This window comes from Hyperolius riggenbachi, chromosome 8 (genome assembly GCF_040937935.1).
Source record: "Hyperolius riggenbachi isolate aHypRig1 chromosome 8, aHypRig1.pri, whole genome shotgun sequence".
Lineage (NCBI taxonomy): Eukaryota > Metazoa > Chordata > Amphibia > Anura > Hyperoliidae > Hyperolius > Hyperolius riggenbachi.
Genome location: NC_090653.1, coordinates 63,101,937 through 63,126,623, shown reverse-complemented (window position 1 = coordinate 63,126,623; position 24,687 = coordinate 63,101,937). Strand labels below are relative to the sequence as shown.

Below are 24,687 nucleotides of genomic sequence, written 5' to 3'. Positions count from 1 at the left end.
GGAATACGGTATCTGCAGTGTAGTGTGTGCAATGCACCAGTGAGATACATATGTGGACTGTATATATAGAAAATACTGGGAATACGGTATCTGCAGTGTGGTGTGTGCAATGCACCAGTGAGCTACATATGTGGACTGTATATATAGAAAATACTGGGAATACGGTATCTGCAGTGTGGTGTGTGCAATGCACCATTGAGATACATATGTAGACTGTATTTATAGAAAATACTGGTAATACGGTATCTGCAGTGTGGTGTGTGCAATGCACCAGTGAGATACATATGTGGACTGTATATATAGAAAATACTGGGAATACAGTATCTGCAGTGTGGTGTGTGCAATGCACCATTGAGCTACATATGTGGACTGTATTTATAGAAAATACTGGGAATACGCTATCTGCAGTGTGGTGTGTGCAATGCACCAGTGAGCTACATATGTGGACTGTTTATATAGAAAATACTGGGAATACGGTATCTGCAGTGTGGTGTGTGCAATGCACCAGTGAGATACATATGTGGACTGTATATAAAGAAAATACTGGGAATACGGTATCTGCAGTGTGGTGTGTGCAATGCACCAGTGAGCTACATATGTGGACTGTATATATAGAAAATACTGGGAATACGGTATCTGCAGTGTGGTGTGTGCAATGCACCAGTGAGATACATATGTGGACTGTATATATAGAAAATACTGGGAATACGGTATCTGCAGTGTGGTGTGTGCAATGCACCAGTGAGATACATATGTGGACTGTATATATAAAAAATACTGGGAATACGGTATCTGTAGTGTGGTGTGTGCAATGCAGCAGTGAGATACATATGTGGACTGTATATACAGAAAATACTGGGAATACGGTATCTGCAGTGTGGTGTGTGCAATGCACCAGTGAGATACATATGTGGACTGTATATATAGAAAATACTGGGAATACGGTATCTGCAGTGCAGTGTGTGCAATGCACCAGTGAGATACATATGTGGACTGTATATATAGAAAATACTGGGAATACGGTATCTGCAGTGTGGTGTGTGCAATGCACCAGTGAGCTACATATGTGGACTGTATATATAGAAAATACTGGGAATACGGTATCTGCAGTGTGGTGTGTGCAATGCACCATTGAGATACATATGTAGACTGTATTTATAGAAAATACTGGTAATACGGTATCTGCAGTGTGGTGTGTGCAATGCTTCAGTGAGATACATATGTGGACTGTATATATAGAAAATACTGGGAATACGGTATCTGCAGTGTGGTGTGTGCAATGCACCAGTGAGATACATATGTAGACTGTATTTATAGAAAATACTGGGAATACGCTATCTGCAGTGTGGTGTGTGCAATGCACCAGTGAGATACATATGTGGACTGTATATATAGAAAATACTGGGAATACGGTATCTGCAGTGTGGTGTGTGCAATGCACCAGTGTGCTACATATGTGGACTGTATATATAGAAAATACTGGGAATACGGTATCTGCAGTGTGGTGTGTGCAATGCACCAGTGAGATACATATGTGGACTGTATATATAGAAAATACTGGGAATACGGTATCTGCAGTGTGGTGTGTGCAATGCACCAGTGAGATACATATGTGGACTGTATATATAGAAAATACTGGGAATACGGTATCTGCAGTGTGGTGTGTGCAATGCACCAGTGAGATACATATGTGGACTGTATATACAGAAAATACTGGGAATACGGTATCTGCAGTGTGGTGTGTGCAATGCACCAGTGAGATACATATGTGGACTGTATATATAGAAAATACTGGGAATACGGTATCTGCAGTGTAGTGTGTGCAATGCACCAGTGAGATACATATGTGGACTGTATATATAGAAAATACTGGGAATACGGTATCTGCAGTGTGGTGTGTGCAATGCACCAGTGAGCTACATATGTGGACTGTATATATAGAAAATACTGGGAATACGGTATCTGCAGTGTGGTGTGTGCAATGCACCATTGAGATACATATGTAGACTGTATTTATAGAAAATACTGGTAATACGGTATCTGCAGTGTGGTGTGTGCAATGCACCAGTGAGATACATATGTGGACTGTATATATAGAAAATACTGGGAATACGGTATCTGCAGTGTGGTGTGTGCAATGCACCATTGAGATACATATGTAGACTGTATTTATAGAAAATACTGGGAATACGCTATCTGCAGTGTGGTCTGTGCAATGCACCAGTGAGATACATATGTGGACTGTTGATATAGAAAATACTGGGAATACGGTATCTGCAGTGTGGTGTGTGCAATGCACCAGTGAGATACATATGTGGACTGTATATATAGAAAATACTTGGAATACGGTATCTGCAGTGTGGTGTGTGCAATGCACCAGTGAGCTACATATGTGGACTGTATATATAGAAAATACTGGGAATACGGTATCTGCAGTGTGGTGTGTGCAATGCACCAGTGAGATACATATGTGGACTGTATATATAGAAAAAACTGGGAATACGGTATCTGCAGTGTGGTGTGTGCAATGCACCAGTGAGATACATATGTGGACTGTATATATAGAGAATACTGGGAATACGGTATCTGCAGTGTTTTTGTGTGTTGTACAGAGGCGCCAGCAGGATAAAAATTCATAAAATTTTTAAAATTTGTATGGAGGAAGTGGTGGGCTAGCCTCCACAAACAAACAGACGTCCTGTTGTTATATAAATATACAATTTTATTATACGATACCCCACAAAGGAAATGCAACGCGTTTCGCAGGTCAAGCCCGCTTCATCAGGCAAACAAGGGGTTTAACCACCCTGGCGTTCTGATTAAATCGCCAGGGTGGCTGCGGGAGGGTTTTTTTTAAATAAAAAAAAAAACTATTTCATGCAGCCAACTGAAAGTTGGCTGCATGAAAGCCCACTAGAGGGCGCTCCGGAGGCGATCTTCCGATCGCCTCCGGCGCCCAGAATAAACAAGGAAGGCCGCAATGAGCGGCCTTCCTTGTTTTGCTTATATCGTCGCCATAGCGACGAGCGGAGTGACGTCATCGATGTCAGCCGACGTCCTGACGTCAGCCGCCTCCGATCCAGCCCTTAGCGCTGGCCGGAACTTTTTGTTCCGGCTGCGCAGGGCTCAGGCGGCTAGGGGGGCCCTCTTTCGCCGCTGCTCGCGGCGAATCGCCGCAGAGCGGCGGCGATCAGGCAGCACACGCGGCTGGCAAAGTGCCGGCTGCGTGTGCTGCTTTTTATTTCATCAAAATCGGCCCAGCAGGGCCTGAGCGGCAGCCGCTGGCGGTGTTGGACGAGCTGAGCTCGTCCAGACCGCTCAGCTGGTTAACAGGGAATCTGTGGTATGGGGAATAGCGCCTCAGTGTGAATACTGGGAATACGGTATCTGCAGTGTGCTCTTAAGTACTGGTGTATACATTTGAATTCTTATGTCTTTGTTTACTGTTATCAAATTCCTTTCACACTTCAGTGACGGCCAAAAGACTACATCATGAAGGGATGGGGATTCCCTCACACTGCATTTGTAAATCCTGTGTGTGAGAGAAAGCTCTTACTGCCTGTCTCTGAGAGCTCTCTGCAGAAAGCATAGGAAATGTAAATTATGTGCAACATAAACATTTATAATACTGTAGTGTGTGAAACCTGATGCCAGAGCCATTGCATATAACTCTACTTCAATATTACACTGTTCTTAGCATGTCAGACTGCAGAGATTCACCAGTGCAAATGAGACATTCCAAATGTAGCCAAAATGTACACAGAATAAATTACATCTTTTGCCTCTGATATTTAACATGAAAAGTAGGAAAATGTTTACACAGCTACTTAGACATTATTTGTACATTGTAATTTTAGAACACTTAGTTTGATAGTCTTACTTTAAAGCCAATGGGTACTAGTTTAAAAATAAAAAAGTCGGATACTCACCTAAGGAGAGGGAAGGCTCGGTCCTAATGAGCCTTCCCTCTCCTCTCCCGGTGCCCTCGGTGCTGCGCTGGCTCCTCTGTTCGCGTCCGCCTGCCGCAGGGACTTCGGAGGTCTTCGGGAGCACTCGGGCTTCCGAAGATGGGCCGCTCCATACTACGCACGCGCGAGTGCGTCATAGAGGGCACTCGCGCATGCGTAGTAAGGAGCGGCCCGTCTTCGGGAGCCCGAGTGCTCCCGAAGGCTTCCGAAAGCTCCCGAAGGCATGCGGAAGTGGCAGTATTTGACCGAACTGGTCAAATACTGCCACGGGGGATCCTGCGCGGGACCGGGCACCGGGAGAGGAGAGGAAAGGCTCATTAGGACCGAGCCTTCCCTCTCCTTAGGTGAGTATCCGACTTTTTTATTTTTAAATTGGTAAACACTCACTTTAACATCTTTGTGCGTGTGGCGAGCCAGCCAAGTGCTATGGTGGGCGTGATCCACACACTATGCAAACAAAGACATTACAGGCAGGCATGTACCAATAAAATAGGCATGTAACAATAAATAGGATTGCTGTTACTATTACACAGAAGGAGACAGCAGTAGCAAGAGTAAAGGAGGTCATAAACCCAAAACTGACCTATTCCGCTGTTCTTGGTTTCTGACACTGTTGTTATTGAAGTTTTGGTGTCACTTCCCCACCAATGACCTACCCCTACCCATAGACAGGTAAAAAGGGTGCCAGTCATAGGCCGTATTGTGAATCACTGCTATAATGGCGCTCAGCGAGTAATTTAGGTTCCTGCAAAAGACAGAGCCCAAATTACGATAATACAGAGCAAATTGCCCCCCAGCAATAGCTGGAAGCCGAATTGCATCTTACCTCCACTGTACGACGCCTTGGAGGGGGAAAATAAATTCATGCCACCTGGAAATTTGCCACAGCAGGGTGCACATGCCCTAACCAATCCTCTTCCCAACAACTAACCCTAAGCTACTCTGTCTAACATCATCCTCTTCCTAACCATAACCAGTGCCCTAACATCAACCTTTCCTGATGCTTAGCCCTAACCTTCCCCCTTTAATGTTAACCTTCCAGCGCTAATACAGTAAGAGTGCACACCCCCTACCCTCTACCCTAATCCTCATAATGTACGCCTAATCATAGCTGATGACAACTAACCAGGGTCGCTATCAGAAATGTTTGGGCCCCGTACTGGGCAAACCTATTGGGCCCCCCTTTCTTCCCTCTGCCCCTACATGGCAAATTACAATCTTTAAAGGCTTGAACACACTAGCATCCGTGTGACCACTTTTCATATGCTGCCATGGCTGGGAGCATTCTGTGTATTCTCAGTTCCTTAAGACTGTAACTGCGCTTGCACAGAACGCTCCCAGCTATGGGAGCACGATGGAGGAGGCACTACCAGAACTATGCAATGGCAGCGCCCCAAAACCCAGCTGGATTGTGCAGACTTCACAGGAGCACAACAAATTGGACCGGAAGGGTATTGCGGGAGCTGAAAGACTACAGGGGGCTGGAAGGAGCCCCAGGTAAGTACAAATCCTTTTTCTCCAATTCGTCGCAGGTTTACTTTAATCACTAATTGACTTAAAGGAGTACTATCGATTGAAACGACTTTTTTTTTTTAATACTGTATATTAGTGTACACATTACCACTAGTGCTAGGGGCACTTTATTTATTCACCCAGGTCTCTCTCTTGCTATCCCTGCTTAAAAATTCATTTCTCACACAGCTCATAGTAGTTTGGATCACCCTGAGCTGCTTGGTTACTCTGTCACACAGCTCACAAATATATTTCACTGTGTCACTCACAGCATGCAGGAGACATGAGGAGAAACAGGCTGATCTGAGGTGGTAACAGGTAACTAAATGAGCTGGAATATTGCTGGAATATAACTAGCTATAAACAATAGTCTGTGTTTACACTCAGTCTGGCTGCCTGCTTGTGGTGATTCACTCCAGGCTGCATCCACTTTACAAGCTGCTGAGAGGGGCAGACCACTGTTTACAATTAGCATTATTAGTATCTTTATCAGTCAAGAGAAGCAAAGATAATAAACACACATTGCTAGAATCTTTAACCCCTTACCACCATATCAATAAGATTCTTTCAGCAAGGTGATAATTAAACTATAAACTGAGGAGTTGATAGCAACTCCCCTGTGCAGACATGGGCTTAGCCCTCTGGGAGCCCTCAGCATATAGATACATTTGTATCAAACACTGACGGCCAAAACTGACGGAGGATTTTACAGCTTAGAGGAACAGCTGTGTGAGGAATCAAATTGCTCCTAGTACTTGTCCTAATGTGTGCTACAACATACAGCATTTAAAAATAAATGCATACATCGATAGTATTCCTTTAAGTAACTCCTATATGAGCCTCCCGGCACCTCTCATCACATTAATGGGCAGCCCATGTGTGGCACTGTTTGTTTGGCCCCAGATTCACAAGGGCCCCATACAGCAGTTCCCCCTGTGATGCCCGGAAGGCAGCCCTGACACTAAGCAATGCTCACCTTTCATTGTTAGTTTTTCACTTCAGTATAAGGCATTGCATCTTTCTTCCTGCAGCCAAAGTGTTTCCGTACAGCCAAAGCATATCCATGACAGGTACTCGCTGAAGACACAGATATGTGTGGCAATAGTGAGGCGCCCAATCAAGGCACCTCTCACTACTTGTATTGAATCAACCTGCCTCCTGTTCTCCATCCTTCGAGAAAACCTCAGCAAATCAGGCCCATTGTGTAGTCAGCTTAGCATGTACTGTTCAGCAGATCCCTGCTGCATCTATTTCAAGTAAGCAGATTTCAACTCCCACATCCTGGGAGCGCAGGCAATAGACATCGCTCATGGCCAAGCCTAATTGTGCTGCTGTATGTAGAAGCATGCAGAGACTGCTTAGTGACAATGTCCCAGAATCCCCCGGGGCCTGCTCGAGAGCTTGTGCTTTGAAGGTAGAGATTCAGAATTCAATAATGCAGGCGAGAGAGTGTGATGCTTCTTTCATCCAGCCTCCCCATCTGGCAGATGCTCTCGGTCCCACCCTTACTCAAAGGACAGTGATGCTGGCAGCGAGGAGGGTGACATCAGAGAGGAAGAAGGTTTAATTATCAGCAGCTGAGCTGAGGCATTGTGACGTGTTGTGCAACGCCACTTCTTCGTGTACCGCTGATAACAGAGGTTCTGCTGTTGTCATAACTGCAAGCCATGATTTTATCGCTGTACCAGAATGTCCGCCCAGGGCTAGATGTTTTTAACCTGCTTCAACCGAGCAGGATTGCCGCCAGCAACCAAAATTCCAGATGCGGTTTCCCCCCCAAGCAAGCTAGAGATTGGATGTCAGAACATAATTAGTTGCTAGGGGCAACATCAACACGTCTCATTTCAAACAGATTTCGCAAACGAGACGTCCAACCCAATAACGAGGTGGCTTAGGAGTGCTGCAAGATGTAGACGTTGTCCATGGCAACCGGGAGGCAGCTCATGTTAATCTGGCATACGCTGTAATCTGGAAAGGAACTGGGAGCAAAACATGCACCCTTTTAAAAGCCTACCTCAAGGCATAATTCTTAATATACCATCTGGAGGCTTAGTAAGCAGAGCTGCCAAATCATGCCTCTTCTGTGTCAAATAAGGTTTCAGCAGCAGTGTTGCTTGCACATTTATGCCAAAGTCATTTTTGCATGGAAAATGCTATTTTCAATTTCAAGTAAATATCTTGTAAATCGTTAACTTACAGCAAATAGCATGAAGAGGCAGAAAAACAGTATTTTTACAGCGAAAATTCCTACCACGTAAACATGAAAATTTATATTTTTACAGTGAAAAATCACGTAAAGTGGGAAAAAAGGTAAAAATAACAAAACTTATTTTCAATGGCATTTCCACTCGAAAATCGAATTTTATATTATTTTCATGAAAATGAATCATCATCACACTGTTCAGTCTGTGTGTGGGTGGGGCACAGTGACAGGTGTCTGGGAAGAGTTTAGTCTGCAGCTCTAAATACTAAGGCGGGCCAGATTTACATCTTGGGAGGCCATACGCACTGAAGTGCTGCCCCCCCCCCCCCTAAAGTCCGTCCTCCACTGAATCCGCAAACCCCAAAATTCTGACGCAAATGTCGATTTTCCAATGTCAAGACTTTAATGTGATCCAGCACCAATAAGTTGGGCAAAGACCAAAAATGTATGGTTGCCCCGTCACACTTATACAGTATAAGGAATGCAATTAGAGGAGTCTTTGGGTGTTTAATGGGGATGAAAAGTACTATCAAATAACGAATAATCACATGACATTGTTCAGCGTATAAAAAAACAACTTTTATGACAACATTTAAAATATAGACAAACACATATATAAAAAGATTAGAACCTTAGGTTCCAATTTATCGGTTACTTATCACATGTAGTATAGAGCAGCCTTTCTCAACCTTTTTACCCTGGAGAAACCCTGCAAAAACTTTTAGATCTCGAGGAAACCCTGCATTTATATTTCCAGAGACATGGTCTTTAATAGTAGGTGAGGCTGTGAATTTCACTAACTCCTATTACACTGCCACTCATTATACTGTCTCCTTATCCTAGAGCTTTTTATTAATGTGCTCATTATTACTCTGACCCCCAATTTAGTGCTTCTTTTTACAGTACCCCTTATTATAATGTGCTCTATTATACTTCCCCCACGATGGGGGAAAATGCCAAGGAACCCCTGCAGAGTCCTCAAGGAACCCTGGTTGAGAAAGCCTGGTATAGACCATGGGACATCCATAAATTGCTACAAATCCTCAACCAATCAAGCTGGATGCAATTGCTATCTGAATGACTAAGGATATACAAACGCATACAATTATCAGACATGGGCCTTGATTCACTAACCGGCACTAAGCCGGTTAGTGTGCCTTATCATTTAGTGGGCACAAACTACAGCGCTAACCTTATCTGAGGTTAGTGTGCCTTATCTGAGGTTAGTGTGCCTTATCTGAGGTTAGTGTGCCTTATCTGAGGTTAGTGTGCCTTATCTGAGATTAGTGTGCCTTATCTGAGGTTAGTGTGCCTTATCTGGGGTTAGTGTGCCTTATCTGAGTTAGTGTGCCTTATCTGAGTTAGTGTGCCTTATCTGAGGTTAGTGTGCCTTATCTGAGGTTAGTGTGCCTTATCTGAGTTAGTGTGCCTTATCTGAGATTAGTGTGCCTTATCTGAGTTAGTGTGCCTTATCTGAGGTTAGTGTGCCTTATCTGAGTTAGTGTGCCTTATCTGAGATTAGTGTGCCTTATCTGAGTTAGTGTGCCTTATCTGAGGTTAGTGTGCCTTATCTGAGGTTAGGGTGCCTTATCTGAGTTAGTGCATTTTAATGAGAAAAAAACAAGTTTTCAGCCATTATAGTTTTAAAATTAAACATTATCCTGTGGATAAAACAAACACATTGTATTTGCCCAGTTGTCCCGATTATTAAACCATTTAAATTATGTTCCTATCACAATGTATGGTGACAGTATATTATTTTGAAATATAGGTGTTATTTTTATGTTCTGTTTTTTTTTTGTTCTGGCCATAATTACAAGCCCCTATGTAATAAATTAAAATTAATTTTCCCCCATAAAATATAGATTAAAAAAGCTGACTCCCTAAGGCAAGTATTTATTTATTTATTTTAAGCAGATTTTTTTTATAAGTGTTTTCTTTTGGAGTGGGAGTGTTGGAAGTGTTATTTTATTAATTTTATTACTCATGTGTATGTACTTGTAAATATATGTATTTTGTACGTGTCATATACTTTTTGGCCACAAGATGGCGCTAGTGAACACTCGTTATAGTAAGTGTTCACTTTTTTTTTTTTTTTTACACTTTATTTAATTGTTACATTTCCTGTTTTTGTGAATGGACGTAGCCGCTGTTCGCGGTCACGTCCTTTCACTCCAGGCAGTGCGATTGGGTAGAGGACCGTTTGGTCCTCTACCCCAATCACTCAGCATGGGATCCCGAAGAAAACGGCGGCCGTAGCAGCGCTCACACGGCGGTAGCAGCGGCGGGAACGCGCGACTTATTAATACGTCATGTTGCCGTTAATAGGGTAAAGCATGACGTTTTAATACGTTAGGATGCCACTAAATGGTTAATTATCGTTTCCTTTCCAGGTAGTTCCTGTTTAAAAAATCGTGCAGTCTCTTGAGTACTTGTTTAATCCCGCCGGACCTATTGTGGGTAACACACAGGGCCTGATTCACAAAGCGGTGAAAAGTGTTTGCACGCCTGTGAAAAGCCCTTTATCACGCCTAAACTCAGTTTAGGCGTGATAAATTTAAACTCGCGCGAAATCCCGCGCACAAGGGTTTGCGCGCGCAATCGCCTGATGCACGGTGCAGTTCGCTCGATGTGCCCATTAAACCCTATGGGCGCTGCGCGCGAAGTTCCGCGCGATAAAGAGCACAAAACGTGCTAACTCAGTGGTGCAAAGCTTATCACGCCTAAAGTCTTTTAGGCGTGATAACTGAGTTATCACCGCTTTGTGAATCGAGCCCACAGTCTCTGTGGGGAAACTGAATCTCTATATCAGTCCCTACATTACCACGTGCTTCCTCATATTTTGGAGTCCTATTTGGACATATTCGTACAAAAGGGATCCTTCCATTAACGGGGGTAGAGGACTGGGATTTTTCCATTCCACACATACATTTTTTATCTACACTGAATAATCTTATATTTAGGTTTAATCTGATATTTGAGGTAGATGGGTAATTAAATAAGTACTCAAGAGACTACACGATTTTTAAACAAGAACTACCCGGAGAGGAAACGATAATTCATTTGTTTATCAAGAGCCGAATCCCAACAGAAAGGACCTCTATTGTTCAGAGTCTCTTGCCTACTGCTTCCCCTTCCCTCTCCATAGAACAGAAAAGACTGTTCAACTGTAGCCAATCAGTGTATCTGTACAGAGATCACCCCTAATACTGTAGGCTAAAACGATCACCAATGATCAGTCTGTGGAACGATTATTCAGCATCCGTACAGTCCTTTAGAGCTGGTTTGCACTCTAAGGCTTAGTGCACACCAGAGCGGTTCTGCTGCAGTTTGCGATCCGCTTGCAGGTGCGGATCTGCTAGGGTAATGTATTTCAATGGGGTGGTGCACACCAGAGCGGGAGGCGTTTTGCAGAAACGCATACTCCCGGGCTGCTGCAGATTTTGGATTGCGGATGCGTTTCTGCCTCAATGTTAAGTATAGGAAAAACGCAAACCGCTCTGAAAAACGGCACTTCAGAGCGGTTTGCCAGGTGGTTTTTGTTACAGTAGCTGTTCAGTAACAGCTTTACTGTAACAATACATGAAATCTACTACACCAAAACCGCTACACAAAACCGCAAAACGCTAGCTGAAACGCTACAGAAAAAGAAGAAAAAGCGTTTCAAAATCTGCTAGCATTTTGCGGATCTGCTTGCGGTTTTTGGTGTGCACCAGGCCTAAGAGCTTTTTCTAAGCACTTGTGATTTTAAAAGCTTTTGCCAACAAAACTGATAGAGCAGAGTCTATACACCCAGATAGGCACCCAGTGTAACAAGTTACAACTCTTACTGAAGAAAAACATGCAGAGATAAAACATACACCACCATCAGGTAATGCAGCTTACTTAAAAGAGAAAGGAACAACAGATAATACAGGAAATACAATCCCATAAAGATCATCATCACATTTTACACACAGCGATATCTTGTGGTTGTTTTTCTATAGTGTAGTTTAAAAAGGAACTCCAGCCTAAACAAACATACTGTCATTAAGTTACATTAGTTATGTTAATTAAAATAGATAGGTAATATAATATCTAACCCACCTTGTTTTAAAAGAACAGGCAAATGTTTGATTTCATAAGGGCAGCCATCTTTTTGGTTGAAAGGAGGTGACAGGGAGCATGAGACACAGTTCCAACTGTCCTGTGTACTGAGCACCTCTCCCAGTTGCTAGGCAACATGAATAACAACATAGGAAATCCCATCATGCTTTGCACAGCATCAGGGAAAAAAGCCTGGGCAGTTTTCTTTGATGGGGCGGAGCTTAAGCTTTTGTGCAGCTAAAAATAAGGCTTATGTAAGAAAAACAAAGTTCTGATGCTGTGAAACTGTTAACGAAACACCAAGCCTTTTCAGTGCTGCTGAGTAGATTTGTAGTCTGGAGGTTCACTTTAAGGAAATGTTGTCAAATCTCTAGCAGTAATGCTATGAGTGTGTTATCACTTGAGTGATGTGATTTTATAAATCCCCCATAGCGCTGCATTAGCAAGAGCTTTACAAATCACTAGCGTTAAAAAAAAGCAGTGTGAACCAGGCCATAGACTTAAGAGAGTGGATGGGATGATCCTACCACATCTCCTTCATAAGTGTGTATCAATCAAAGTAGAGAACAAATGGAACTGCTGGCACTAAATGTACAAACAGACAGGAAGATGATGAGCACTTATGAGCTGGTGGAGTCAGCAGTCCTATTTCACAAGAAGAAGAAGCTGCCAATTCATATACAAAAACAATCTGGGCGCTGAGAATCTTCTCATTAAGTAAAATGGTATTTGTATGCAGGAAAGACATCCAGGGCTGAATAAGGGTGTAACTAGTACGCTCCCAGGATCGGTCCTTCCCTGAGGTTAGGTGGCAGGGTCCTCAATACAATTAGGGCTCAATTCACAAAAGAGTGCTAACTCAGATAGCACGCCTAAAAGCTTTGGGCGTGCTAACTAGGGTGCTAAGCAGTTAGCAAGCTCAAAGCTGTTATTGATTGCAAAGTTTAGCACTGTGCGGTGCGCGAGAAACAACGTGGCACCGGCCTAAACCGTTGAAATGTTTCGGGCCCACCTGATGCGACGTTTAAGGCGCACCCGTTGTGACGTTTTGCACGCACCGCGCAGTGCTAAACTTTGCACGAGCGAACCTTAAAGCACAAAACTTTGCTTTAGGCGTGCTAAGTGGCTTTTAGGCGTGCTAACTAAGTTAGCACCCTTTTGTGAATCAAGCCCTTAGTATTCTACGGTTCAATATCAATAGCAGACATACATATCTTCAGCTCAGTATCATCCTTAATAACTACTGCTCGAGCATTGAAAGATACCTGAAGTAAAGGGATATACCATTTTAAGCAATACCAGTTGCCTGGCTATCCTGCTGATCCTCTGCTTCTAATAGCTTTATCCCCAGACTCTGAACAAGCTTGCAGCAGGTCAGGGGTTTCTGACAATATTGTCAGATCTGACAAGATTAGCCACATGCTTGTTTCTGGTGTAATTCAGACACTTCTACAGCCAAATACATCAGCAGGGCTGCCAGGCAACTGGTATTGTTTAAAAGGAAATAAATATGGCAGCCTCCTATCCCTCTTACTTCAGTTGTCCTTTAAAGCGGACCTGAAGAATTACACACAAAAAAATAAATAAAAAGATTCACTTACCTGGGTCTTCTGCCAGCCCCCTGCAGCCGCCCTGTTCTCGCAACGTTACCAAATGATCCTCCAGTTCCGCGCAGTGGCTCACTTTCATTCTCGCTAACTTGGAAGTCACCATCCACTGCACCTGCTCGGCTATACCTCGTACGTGCTCCCGTGGCTAGGAGTGTCCCGCGCAGGCGCAATACGAGAAAATCTCTACTGCGCCTGCGCAATACGCTCCCGGCGACTGGAGCACGAACAAGGAATCCTTGCAGCCAGGGCCGCGCAGGCACAATGGACGGCGACTGATGAAGAAAGCGAAAGTGAGAAGCGGCGGGGGACCAGAGGATCGTTTTGTAACGTCACAAGCACTGGCCGGCTGCAGGGGCTGGTGGAAGCCACAGGTAAGTGAAACTCATTTTTTTAGATTCTTTAGTTATCCTTTAAGTGAGTTCACACAACAGCCAATCAGGTTGCATGTTGCTAGTTGTATGGGTAACAATATGTAAGAAAGCATTTGATTGGGCCCTACTTCTATGGACATATTCTTTTATTTTCATCCAGTAGATGAGCCCCACAATATAAAAGTTAACCAAGCCTGACACACAAGCCTTTGATCTTGTGAAAGAAGCTTACACAAGCCATTTGGCTGCAGCGAGCAGAGACACTGCGCAAATTAGAAAATTAAAAAACCTACGATCGGGTGTTACGGGTAACAAATCCATTTCTGTAACTCCGCACCCGGCATGGGTGTGCTAACTCAGCCTGACATGGAGATGATTGATCATTATAGTGGAACCGACAGCCCGTGGACATGGGCCGTACAGTAGACTGAATGTAGCATGTACTGTTATTCCCTGCTATGGTCCATCAGTCCTGCTCTGTGTGCCTCAGACTGACAAGCCGGCTCCTGGAAAACATTGCGCTATGCTTAGAAGCTATTACACCCCAACAACCACATCCTCAGTGATGGTTGCAGGCGTCAGGAGGGAGCCTTGGGGAAGTGATTCCTGTTCTATTTTGTCTTCACTATGGCATTAAAGGACACCCGAGGCAAAAATAAACAAATGAAATAAACAATTGTATCTATCTTCCTTCTCCTAAAAATGACTTTTAACCACTTGCGGACCAGGTACATTGAATCAACGTCCAGCAGGTGGTGCTACAGTTCTGACCGGGCGTTGATTTAACGTCCGCGCTAACAAACCGTCCCGACGTGATCGTGCGCACCCGGAGGGGGAGATTAAACTGTCATATGACAGCTAGCATCTCCCCCGAGTGATCAGCAGCCATCGCGTATGGCTGCTGATCACGTGATCACTACGATCGCCGTCGGATTGTAGTGATCACTTTGACAGCGGCGGCGGCAGGGGGGAAAAGAAGAGGATCCACTCACCTCCCTGCCGTTCCAGCGAAAATCGGCTCCCCCCTCTCCTCTGGCCGGCATCTCTGCTCCATCTGACGTCAGCGCCGGGTCCCGGCTTGATGACGTCATCAAGCTGCGACTCGGACCTGAGCGTCATTTGGAGCGGAGATGCCGGCTGGAGAAGCGGTGGCTACTGCGGCTCATCGCTGGAGCCTGGAAGGTGAGTGAAAACTGCCAGCTACAGGGGGGACACCTGCCTCCATGGGGGACACCATGCCCAGCCAGCCACAGATGGGAACCGGCCGCCCGACCCCCCCAAATGCGCCCCCCCATGCATATTGCCCTGGTCCTTAAGGGGGGTTAGGCGGCCGGTCCCAAAGTGGTTGAAGATATTCCAGTTTTATGTTATGTTTACGTTTTAACTGTTTTATTGTTTTTGCTCAATGACACATTCATTGAAGTATGCCAGGGCTAAAATGTATGAACTATTTACCCTTTGTATCCCTTGCCTGCTCTCAGAAGCCATTTTCTGCTAGGAAAGTGTTTTATAGTTGGAATTTCTTATCAGTGAGGGTCACACTGTAGTCACTTCCTGTCTGAGTCAGAACTGAGTCAGCCAATTACATACCTGATATTTAACTCTTTCAGGCAGAGAGAAAAAAAAAATGGACACAGCATAGTAATTTGTTTGCTAGGCACTGTACATACACATGTCTATCTCATCATGTCACATGTCACCTGTACACTCAAGATAAATATATTTACCCTTTCACAGCAGAGATATATTAGGATGAAATGGAACCAGTGGCATAACTAAAATTCATGGGCCCCCCAATGCTCACACCCCTTCCCTTGCCTCCCCTTGGTGCCCTTCATGACCTTGGGGCCCATCTCACAAGGGTCATAAAACAAGAGTGGCCATCATGATCTTCACTCCCATAGCAGGTGTAGCCACAAAAACACCTGATCTGAAGTATAGTCCCCTGTATCGGAGGGAGGGGTGGTTATTAGCTGTGGGCACCCATAGCTCCAGGCCTCTCTGCGATCGCAGGGGCTGCTCCCCTATAGTTACGCCCCTGAATGGAGCCCCAGGCAAGGTAGTAGCTTTGTTTCCCCCTTTTGGTCATCTGGAAGAGTCAGAGAATGTGGGCGTAATTCCCTTTGACACCCACTAGAGGTCCCTTTACCTGCCTAGGTTGCCTTGTGGATGATCCTGCTCTATTTCACAGCCACATGTAAATTTTCATTTAATTAATTGATTTGTAATGAACATAAGTAAATCTCCAGCAGATTAGCATGGCAGCCGAGTGGTTAGCTCTCTTCAAGCGCAGTGAATCCAGACCAGGAGACTTGGGTGCTCAGGGAGTGACTTCAGCGTCATCAGAAAATGGAGCTGAACTTACTTTTAAAACACAATAATTCGGCTTCCAGCGACTGCTGGAAGCCGAATTATTTCATTCCCCACCGTCCATGGCGGCCTGGAGGGGGAATAGTAATTAACACGGCCGGGACTTGTGCAGCAGCAGGATAAGCCATATACCGGCTGTAATGCAAATCAATAAGTGCGCTCTTGACACATAATTCAGGCATCCACCTTGCCCCCCTTCATGAAGTCACTCACCGGATGTTGCGGTCTATGATAGACCAGTCAGCGCCGGCTGTATCCTGCGCCCAAGTCTCCCGGCGGAGATTCCTCTCGTACCCAGCTCTCTTACCTTGCAGGACCAGAGTCTCAGGTTTCAGTCCCAGCCAGGCGTAATCTGCATGGGGTTTGTAGGTATTCCCCATGTTTGTGTGGATCACTCTAATTAATTTTATCTCTCACATCTCTAAACATACTTAGCCTGATTGGCTTTCTCCAAATTGTCTCTGGACTGTGAAAGGACACATATTATATATAGTATTTATATATATAGGATTCAGTATCAGTGGTTTTGGCACCAGTGTTGCTTTCTGACTACAAATTGTGTTTCTTTCTTTAGCTTTGTTCTGCTGTTTCCTTGGTGGTTTGTCTTTTTGTATCCCAGTTAGTCTCCAACCTCTCCCCTTCACGGAACTCCCATTCCTCATGCCTAACCCTAACTTTGTCTGAAGACCATGCCTCACATCTCCTCTTACTCTTTTTCATACTGTACCTCCTTGAAAATGAAACTTGAGCGAATGTAACCCAGTGATCATTGGGGACCTTCAGGAACCCGAGTAAACACAAAGGAGACCAGAAACCAAATAGTGCACCAAATTTAGGCACAATTGTATCACCTGAAGAAGCGGGATAAACTCACGAAATGTGTTGTCTTTTATTAACTGTGCTAATAAACTTCTATTTCCAAAACACCATTAACATTTCTTCTGGAAAGGCCAGCCTCAGCCTCTCCATTCTAAACAGTTTTTAAGCTTTTTATTTCTTTGGGCATCTCTCTCTACCCACCACTTACTGAGGGTAGTTAGCCCTTTTCTCCATGATGTTGTGTGCATCGGTACAGCACTACTCAACCTAAAGTCAGCTGGGTGTCAATAGGCTGGTCTGACACCTATTTGGACCCCATCTTATCTGCTGAGTCTTGGTACTCTGCAGAGACAATATAAGATTTGAATTCAACAAAGTTTTGAGCTCTTATTTAGTGCCCTTTCTCAGCACATTATTGAGATGGCAAAAAAGTCTAACCTTCCACGATCTGCCCAGTGTTGGCAGACACAACCAAATTAATGCACGCAGATCCTATCATTCACTTCTTAAGAGTGAAATTAGAGTCATGCATGTGGAACAAAGTTATACCAGGCTTCTCTGTTTTTTAATAGACCCTTTTTTTTGTTTAAATCCCACAGAACTTTAATTACATGCCCACTTCCAGAATACAACCTTGGCATAAATCAAACCCCATGGGCAGAAGATCCGTCAAGCTTGAGTGACAGAAAGATAAGCAGGAAAAAAAAAGAACAGGGAGAGCGTTACAGAGAAACTCCAGTTGACGAGACTATAATATATTGTACCATATGAAACATCCTGGAGAGTCATAACTTTCTGCTGCCTTTTTATGGGCGGGGTTTGCCTGGTCTGAGAAACTCACACAGCTCTGTTAACTGAAATAGAGCACAAGTTAAAAGGCAAGCGACTGTGCATGCATGCCAAGTAATGGAATGAATAGCAATCTTTTTTATTGGAGAATGTATCAACAAGACAAGCTTACGCAGTTTGAGGGTAAAACGCGTAAGCTCATCTTCTTGAAATTTTCTCTAATAGAGAAAATTCCTATTAATTCCATAACTTGGCATGCATGCAGCCTATCTTGCTCACTGGTTTGTGCTTGTGAGTGTGGCTGACTCCTCCACACCGCCGCCCCATCTGCCATGCTGCCTGCCCGGGGTGAGAGCTGTCTCTTCCTTCTACATTACCTACTGAAATGAACTAGCTTTACATTACACAGCCTAGAGAGGAGGGAGCAGAGAGTTCTGGGTGAAATGGAATGAGAGAGAACTGCGGGGGAGATTTATCAAAGTCAGTGCAGGGAAAACTGCAGGAAAACTAGGGGGAAAAGTGGAGCAGTTACTCAGAACAACCAATCATTAGAGTCCCTGATCAGGTCACCTGCTTCCTGTTTGAACCAGTTTTGCTCTGGTTATGCTTTCATTTGATAAACCTTCCTGGGTTATTTTTCTTATTTAGCATTATATCATAGGTTATATAGAGCTATTTTTACTTACAAATGTGAGACATCGCAACCTAAAATGACTTTCTTAGTCTTACCAGAGATACAATGCAGCGCCAATGAACGCCCTCACAATGAGAGACCGACACTACACAGTATAAGGTATATAGGGCCTCTCTACCTCATGAATGAGGTCATTGGACATCACGATTAGCAGGTGCCTTATAAACAGTTGTGTTCATTTTTAGTTTGCTGTGGGAGGAAGAGTGGGCTGTGGCAGTAGGAAAGCAAAATTCAAATTAAGCTGTGTCGAAAAAAAAGGAAATGGGCAGAAATGATGTCACTTCAGGCATCATAGACAAATAGTAAAGATGGAAACCAGCAGAAATATTCTTTTCTTTTTTCATATCACACTTCTCCTAGATTTGGCAATGAACACTAAAAACAACAGGATAGGAAAGCCAAATAAGTCATTTCTCAACAGATGTTTTTTCTTATTATTTTTTCAGTTAATTGAGTTTCATCCCATTTTAATTCCAGTCCTGTTGTTACCCAGTGGCCAGCAGAACTACAAACTGACATCAGCTATCAAAACTCAGCTACGATCAACAAGCATTAATGTCAACACAAATTTCTGCTTCTACGATTAGCTATTTGAGTAAGGATATCAGGATATTAAAAAAAATAAGGTTCCTGCAAGTTTAGATTATTAACCAGCCTGGCGTTCTATTAAGATCGCCAGGCTGGCGACCGGACGTTTTTTTTTTTATAAAAAAAAAAACTATTGAATGCAGCCAACTGAAAGTTGGCTGCATGAAAGCCCACTAGAGGGCGCTCCTAATGCGTACTTCTGATCACCTCGGGCGATCAGAAGTAACAAGAAAGGCGGCGATGAGCGGCCCTTCTTGTTTTGCTTTCCTCGTTGCCATGGCGACGAGCAGTCCTGACGTCAGCCACCTCTGATCCAGCCCTTAGGGCTGGCCGGAACTGTTTGGTCCGGCTGTGCTGGGCTCGGGCGGCTGGGGGGACCCTCTTTCGCCGCTGCACGCGGCGCATCGCCGCGCTGCGGCGGCGATCAGGTAGCACACGCGGCTGGCAAAGTGCCGGCTGCGTGTGCTCCTTTTTATTTGATGAAAATCGGCCCAGCAGGGCCTGAGCGGCAGTCTCCGGCGGTAGTGGACGAGCTGAGCTCGTCCATACCGCCAGGCTGGTTAAATATCTGCAGTTCACCTAATCAGCGGTGGGTGCAGAATGTGTATGAAGGACTTTGTACAAGCCTAGCATTCCTTTTTAAAATGTTATGAAACTCAGCTTCTTTGCTCTAAGACATAGGTGTCAAACTCAAATACAAAGTGGGCTAAAATTGAGCTCTGGGACCAAGTCACAGGCCAACCTTAATGCCTAGTGGCCACCTCTCTCTCTTATAAAGTTACCTAGTGTCTAATGGCCCTCCTCCCTCCCCTATACAGTTCCCTGGTGTCTAGTGGCCCCCTCCTTCCCCTATATGGTTTCCTGGTGTCTAATGGCCCTCCTCCCTCCCCTATACAGTTCCTTGGTGTTAAGTGGTCTTCCCTCCCTCATCCATGCAGATCCCTGGTGTTTAGTGGGTTTCCCTTCCTCCCCTAGAAAATTCCCTGATGTCCTCTTTCCCTCCCCTATACAGTTTCCTAGTTTCTAGTGTCCCCTACTTTCCCTATATGGTTTCCTGGTGTCTATTAGCCCCCTCCCTTTCCAATACAGTTCCCTGGTATCTAGTGCTTTCCCCCTCCCCATATGGCTTCCCTGGTGATCTAGGGCTTATCCACCAATATAGCTTCTCTGGTGGTGTAGAAAGCCACCTGAGGGTCAAATCCGATGGCTCTAAGATCCAGATTTGGCCCACGAAGTTTGACATGTATGCTTTAAGAGATTCTTTACACCAAAAAAACACTGGTAGCAGAACAGCATTCAAACAGTTAAACACAGCACATTCATCTTCAATAGGAAGCTGAGGAAATTATTACAATAGTAACAACAACAACAAATAACATTTGTAAAGCACTTTTCTCCCGTAGAGCTCAAAGCACATAAGCATGGCTCAGACCAATAATTGTTTGATTGGTAAAATTGTGGTACAGAGGAAGAACTATATAAATCCGGAAATGCCAGGCTAAATAGGTGGCTTTCCAGTCTGGATTTGAATAATTGCAGGGAAGGGGCTGTCTTTACTGGGTGTGGTAGGGAGCAGAGCCGGGCCGAGGCATAGGCTGGAGAGGCTGCAGCCTCAGGGCGCAGTGTAGGAGAGGGCGCAGAATTCATTCAGCTGTCATTCCTAATTGTGTTTGAAGCAGAAAGAAATAAGAAAAAGGGGATACATGGCAGTGACTGCAAGCCAGATAAATAGATATTAAGGTGTTGGGGAGGTTGTGGGCCCTGTGGCGCCTCTTAGTCTAATAGCAATCAGTGTGTGATGGCTGGGGTGGCAGGGATGGAGGGGCGCACTAAGCAGCAATATAATGCTGCTCAGGGCGCATAAGGGTAATTTGGGGCTCCGGTGGTTGCCAGACTAACCTTTTTATTCTCCTCACAGGTTTACTTTAAAGGAAACCTGTCATTAGGAAAATCTCACATTTCTGACCATCTTCAAAAATATGCTTCATGTTTCGTGTCATGCTGGTTCTGTGGGTGGAATACTTTCTAAGTCACCAAAGACAAATATACAGTTATACGAGTTCTGACATTCATGATCAGTATACCTGTTCCAGAGGAATAACTCAGCCTCAGAGTGTATAGGAGCCAGAGGATCAGGGTGAGCATCAGACAGCTAGAATACTAGGAGCTGGCAGAAAATGGCCTCCATATTTCTTTACCACATACACAGAAATAAACCAAACACAAGAGCGATAAGAAGGCGAGTTCTTCAGCTTTAATGCTGTTTCTGTAACTATAATACTGTTGCATTACCATTAATCTGAAGCATTAAAGTAAACCTGAAATAAAGGAAAAAGTTGGCTTCCATCAGCCCCCTGCAGTCTGTTGGGTCCTTTGTGTCCTTCTAGCCCCCTTCATTCTTCCGCCGTCAGCCCCGCTATAACTGGGCATGTGCTGTCCCGGCCACACACCTCCTTGAGCCCACTTCTGTATGTTGGGGCATTCTGCGCATAGGCAGTTGATTCAGACTTGTAACGGCACATGCGTAAAAAGCTCCTTGGGGCTGACAGTGGAATAATGGAGGGGACCAGGAGTATACTGGGGGACCTAACAGACTACAGGGGGATGGAAGACGCTCTAGGCAAGTAAAAGCCAACTTCTTCCTTTGTGTCAGGTTTACTTTAACCACTTCCCTACCCTGGTCATTTTTACAGTTCAGCTCAGCTCTGATTACTTTGGCAATACGTTTATCAATAATTATCACAACTGATCTATATATTGTTTTTTTTCAGTACAAATTGGGCTTTTTGTGGCTGATATTTGTTTTTAGTAATTACCTTTTTTATGTGCATTTTCAAAGGAAAAAAGTGAAAAAATACACTATTTATCCACTTTCATACATTGTAGGTTTAATGTAAATATTTATTTTCTACATTAAACCCACACATTTTATTTACAATTAAGTAATGTATACAATCTGCTACTGTCTGCTCCTGGAATGTGTATTTTACACTTGTTTACTCATTAACTCTGCTATTGAATTCCCTGACAGGAGGAGAGGGGTTTGCTGTCATTACTTTACAACTCTGTAGTGATGTTATCAGGTCAGAGATAAATAAACAGTGTTATCTAAGATTTTGTAGGGAGGAGAGTGTAGAGACTTCTTTTTCACATCATAGGGACAGGAAGTGGTTAAAGCAAAACCAAATTGTACCAACGAACCAACACTGTAAACAAACACCACTCCATTAAATGAAATTTATTATTGCAGCTGTGGCTAAAATTGGTCTTATTGTCCTGTAAGCTGTCTTTGGAGCTCTATGAGTGAAGAATAGCTGCCTGTAGTACAGAGAGTATATGGGAAGGGCAATGTCTGTTCCAACCCACAAATACCTCATTTCAAATTACAGTTGTGCCCATTTTCGCAACTGGCCATATGCCACAGTACATTTTTGGAATATTATTTGTAAATGGGGCAGTAGATAATGGATAGGCATGCAAATCCGTTACCGTTCACAGACCATTTTTTTTTCTTGAAAACCAAATTCCAAAACTGATTTTACATATGCAGTGCAATGTAAAAGCAATTTTTTGATACATTATCTGTCATATACAGTATGCTTTTTTCCTATCATAACTTTAAAATCAATTTTCTCCAAAACTATAAGGTCTTTTTGGAAAAAAAAATTTGTGTTTCCTCTGTCCTCCTTAAACAGAGTCTGAAGCCTTTTAAAAATCCTCTTTTTATTAGACAACTTTCCATGTTGTGGATTTTGCTGTCCGGGGAGGCAGAGCATAGCGCTGTAACTCTGCCTCCAGTCCAATCAATCTTCGCAGATTTCCGCCTCTCCCCGCCCCTCTCAGTGAAAGAAGACTGAGAGGGGCGGGCGGCAGGGCCGGGCCAAGGCAGAGGCGAGAGAGGCTCCAGCCTCAGGGCGCAGTGTAGGAGGGGACGCACAACTCACTCAGCTATCATTCCCCTATTGTGTTTGAAGCAGAGAGAAATAGGAAAAGGGGATACATGGTAGTGACTGCAAGCCAGATAACTAGAGATTAAGGTGTTGGAAGAGTCTGGGGCGCCTCTTAGTCTAATAGCAATCAGTGTGTGACGGCTGGAGTGGGAGGGATGGAGGGGCGCACTTTGGTGTCTCAGCCTTGGGTGCTGCAGGACCTTGTCCCGGCTCTGGTAGGGAGTTCCAAAGGGTAGGGGCAGCATGAGAGAAAGCTCTGGCTCCAAAGGTTTTGAGTAGCTGATAAGTTAAAAAACAAGACAATATAAACACTTCTAGCAGTGTCTAAGCTTAATACAAGCCAAAAGTGTACACAGGAGAAGACACATTCTCACTGGATACATTGTATTATATAAATACAACAGCTATGCAATAAATTACAGCTTTCAGTGCAGATAAACATTACATTGGTAACTTGTAATTTGTAAACAGACAGTATTACTTGTGCAAAAATGAAAATATGGTAACTGTATGGGTAATACAAAGTAGAAAAGAATGTTTTTACTGAATGTTATGCCAGAGTTTCATCTCTCCTTAAAAGATACCTGAAGTGACACGTGACATGATGAGATAGACATGTGTATTTACAGTGTCAAGCACACAAATAACTATGCTGTGTTCCTTTTTTTCTTTCTCTGCCTGAAAGAGTTAAACATCAGGTATGTAAGTGTCAGTTCCTGTCTGAGTCAGGACTGACTCAGTCCTGACTCAGACATTTCTTATCAGTGAGGGTCACACTGTAGTCTGACTCAGCCTACAGTGTGACCCTCACTGATAAGAAATTAAAACTATAAAACACTTTCCTAGCAGAAAATGGCTTCTGAAAGCAGGAAAGAGATAAAAATGATCAATAGTTCATAGATTTTAGCTCTGGCATACTTCAATAAATGTGTTATTGAGCAAAAACAATAAAACAGTAAAAACTTAAAAAGTAGATTTTAAATATAAAATAAAACTGTGGAATATCTTTAAAAAAAAACATTTTTAAGAGAAGGAGGATAGATACAATTGTTTATTTCATTAGTTTATTTTCACCTTGGTATCCTTTAAGGCCCTTCTAAAGCAGGTGATTTATAAAACCAGAAATCAATTTAAATGACAATTAAAAGCCAGTAGGATGCATGTTTCTGTATGTTGCAGGAGGGTTCTACAAAGGTTTATCAAATCTGATTAGAAAAGATGCCACATTTTTTATTAGCGCACAAAAAAGCAATTTGCAAAAGTGTCATTAAATGGAGACCTGTGTTGAGCTACGGAATAACAAACGCAGCCAGACATTAAACATGTAAATGGGCTCCCCTGGCAAACCCTGCAACCACAATAATTATTTGTTGGTGCATGACTCATTGCATGACACACAGCAAGCCTGGGAGATGAAGAAGGCAGGGGGGGGGGGGGGGGGTGGGGTGATGCTTACCATTATGTCCTGTGCATCCCTCTCCCAGCTTTCTTTCTGTAGTGTTGAGGGTAAAATACTCACCAGATGCACAGCAGCAGAAGTGGAGATGCTCTGGAATTCACCGCCACTGATGTGTAGCCTATAATTCATAACCTGATTGTGCTGATTTTACAGAGCTAACAACTTACCATTACCATGTGTTTTCAGAAAATGTGAGCCCTACAAATGAATGGCTGCTGGCAATGATCTTGGGGGAGACCCTTCATGGGGCCGAAAGTGAGTGGCTGTT

At 43.8% G+C, this 24,687-nt stretch overlaps 1 protein-coding gene across 4 annotated transcripts in view; it reads right to left on the bottom strand.

Annotated features, from left to right (window-relative positions):
• Positions 1 to 24,687, bottom strand: part of LRFN1 (leucine rich repeat and fibronectin type III domain containing 1) — a 285,615-nt gene that overhangs the window by 95,568 nt on the left and 165,360 nt on the right. The window contains exon 2 of one of the 4 annotated variants that reach the window (XM_068250478.1): positions 21,095 to 21,202. The exons of 1 other annotated variant lie outside the window; for it this stretch is intronic. The gene's annotated coding sequence lies outside the window, so the exon portion shown is untranslated. Of the gene's footprint in view, positions 1 to 6,456; positions 6,657 to 11,769; positions 11,858 to 21,094; positions 21,203 to 24,687 lie in introns of those variants that run through there. 2 more of the 4 variants (XM_068250480.1, XM_068250479.1) reach the window with 2 other exon arrangements.